This window comes from Elephantulus edwardii, unplaced genomic scaffold (assembly GCF_000299155.1).
Source record: "Elephantulus edwardii isolate Elephantulus edwardi_28Jun2011 unplaced genomic scaffold, EleEdw1.0 scaffold00282, whole genome shotgun sequence".
NCBI lineage: Eukaryota > Metazoa > Chordata > Mammalia > Macroscelidea > Macroscelididae > Elephantulus > Elephantulus edwardii.
This window is the reverse complement of record NW_006400032.1, coordinates 389,587-392,413: the sequence shown is the minus strand read 5'-3', so window position 1 is coordinate 392,413 and position 2,827 is coordinate 389,587.

The window sequence follows — 2,827 nt, the reverse complement described above, 5'->3', positions numbered from 1 at the left end:
AAAAAAAATAAATACAACAACCAAAAAAAAGTTTGCAAATCAACTTAGAAATCAGTCGGTGAAAACCTTCTGGATCACAAGAGTCCTAGACCATTGTTGGGGCTGCCATAAAGACTCAAACTCACTTTCAAGGGGTTGACTCCTGTCCATAGTGAGCCTCCATTGGTTTCCAAGCTGTAAATCTTAATACGAAGAGACTGCCCATCTTTTCCCCACAGAGTTGCTGATAGATTCCAACCACCAGAGACTTGACTGTTGGTTAGATGCAAAAACACTACATACTCCACCATTGTTGTTGTTGTTATGTGCTCTTGAGTCTTCTGCAACTCAAAGCAACCCTATGTACAGCAGCTCTGAAGCCTGCCCTGTCCTCAGCCAGTCTCACTAACTCCAATACACTTACCCCCATTGCCCTAGTTACCGTATCAATCCATTTCATTCAGGGCCTTCCTCTCCTGTTCTGTCCCTCCACCCTTCTGAGCATGATGTTCTCTTGGAAGTCCATGGTAGATTCAAGACTCTTCTCCAGCCCCACAACTCAAACACATCAATTCTTCTTCTATCATCCTTAGTCATTATCTGGTTCCCTGATGCATAGCAAGTCATTGCAAAGACCATGACCTGGATCAGGGTACACCTTAGTCTCTAAACTGACATTGCTGCTTCTCAGTACTCTGGACAGGTGTCTGATAGCAGATCTACCTAATGAAATGAATCTTTTTTTTTCCCTGACTAATGATGTTAAAGAGTATTGATTGTGGAGCTCAGCAAGCTGTAACTGTTAACAGCCTCAATCTCTTCTCTGTCCATCATGGTTCTGCCAATTGACCCAGTAGTGAGAATATTTGTCTTCTGGATGCTGAGCTTCAATTGTCTCTACCATTGTCGTTGTTTTTGTTAAGTGCCATCGAGTCGTAGACAACACGTAACAACCCTATGAACAAAAGACCAGAATACTTATATACCTTTCATCATTTCTCCAAGGTCATAGAGTTTCTGGAGGCAAGCTATTTCGGAAGTGGATGCCACTCCTGCTTCCAAGTTTGTTTTAATCAGAGATCTTTACCAAACACTGTACACCATGGGTAACCATTATCACATTTGACACGTCAGTATCACAGTGTTTAGCATCACAGCAACCAAAAGTTACCTCTGTACAGCAAATGGACAGACCAGTGCTATACCACTTAGAAGAACGTTTGACCCAAAACAGTTAAAACCAGGCCTGAGGGATGCAGATTAAAATCATCCACCTTTGGCTTGGTAGCATCACTATCTGTCCTCTAATCATCTCCACCATTAGAACCCCTTAAAGTTCTAAGAAGAAGGAAATACTTTCATTTTTCTTTGCCTAGGTGTGATTTCATTTTTTATTATAACAATTGACCATGATTCTTATCACAATATTCATTCACATATTTTTTTCTTCTTCACTTTTCCTGCTCAAAAAGCCCTTTTCCCCTCCAAGAGCAAGGCCAAGACCATTCCAGGAGATGACCTGGTGCATGTCCAAGTGACTCCTTGCTTACTTCCTCCCGGCACAAATGCTGTCGTTTCTATGATGGGCTGTTTCTGGTTTTTCCCAGAAAAGTACTATTGAAGTTTTATTTACATGAAGTGATTCATTTCCACCTTTTTGTCCCCCTCCCTGGTCGCTCAAAAAAATGCCAAAAAACTCAAAGTGCCTCACACTGATGCTGAATCATCTTCAGATGTTCTTGGAATACGACTCTGAGTTCATGGATTTGCTGCCACAGGAGTAACTGTCTTGCACCTTTGCATAACTGTCTTGCACCTTTGCAGACCCTAAATATGGTTGCGTGCTCTATGCCTTTCTACCAGAGAGAGAGAGAAAGAGAGATGTGAGAATAGAGAAAATTTTTGCAAGATTCAAATAGATTCCAGGAAGCAGTGCCATCAATAACATGTGTCACTTTTGATGACATTAGGAGCCAAATTCTGGACTTCACAGCCAACCACCAGGGGAAGTTTTTGCCGGTACAGTCACTACATAAACTCCCCTTTGGTCTTCTGGGTACCCCCTGCCCTGCAGGCATCCTGTAAATTTTCTTGACTTTATTTCACGAGGTTTCTGAACCTGCACGTCCTCCCTGTGCAGTAAGTGCCAGCAAAACTGAGGTCACAGCAACACTCACTGCTGGAGTTTTGGGGACGGTGATGGGAAGCAGCTGTTCTGGTCTTGGTTCCTGCTGCCTGAAAACCACCTGCTGTCTGACAGAGGCTGCACACTGCAGGAGAGCGTGGTCCTTCGGCTCTGAATGTCCTCATTCATTCAAAACTATGTATTAAGCTTCCTACTACCAATATCTAGGATTTGCTAAAGATAAGAGTGAGAGGGAGTGGTGAAGAAGCAGAGGGGTATTCAAGAACAAGATCAAGTGGCACACATAATCTAAAATAGCTAAAGGTCTCAAATAGAATTTTGAAGTTGATACCCTTCCATAGATTGTGACAGATTTAAGTCAACAGTAGTTTGTTCAGCTGTACTATGACCTGGGAAATTAACAAGCTTCAATTTTATCTTCTCACTCTGACCAGATAATTGCATTTAATACTGAGAGAATTCTTTTTAAACACCCTTGGCTTTTCTAAGAATTCTATTTTTCTAAGATTGTTTCTATTTTCAAGAAGCATGAAGCAGATTTGGGTTTCCAGAAAGCACTCTTTTAAGAATCTTATGTGTATAAACAATCTGTTAGACCTTAAAAGAAGCTGCAGTAGAAATGTTTCCTAAAATGCTAAGGAATACTCATATACTAATTACAACCTCACATTAAGAAAAGAGAGTGATGTCTACCCTGATCTG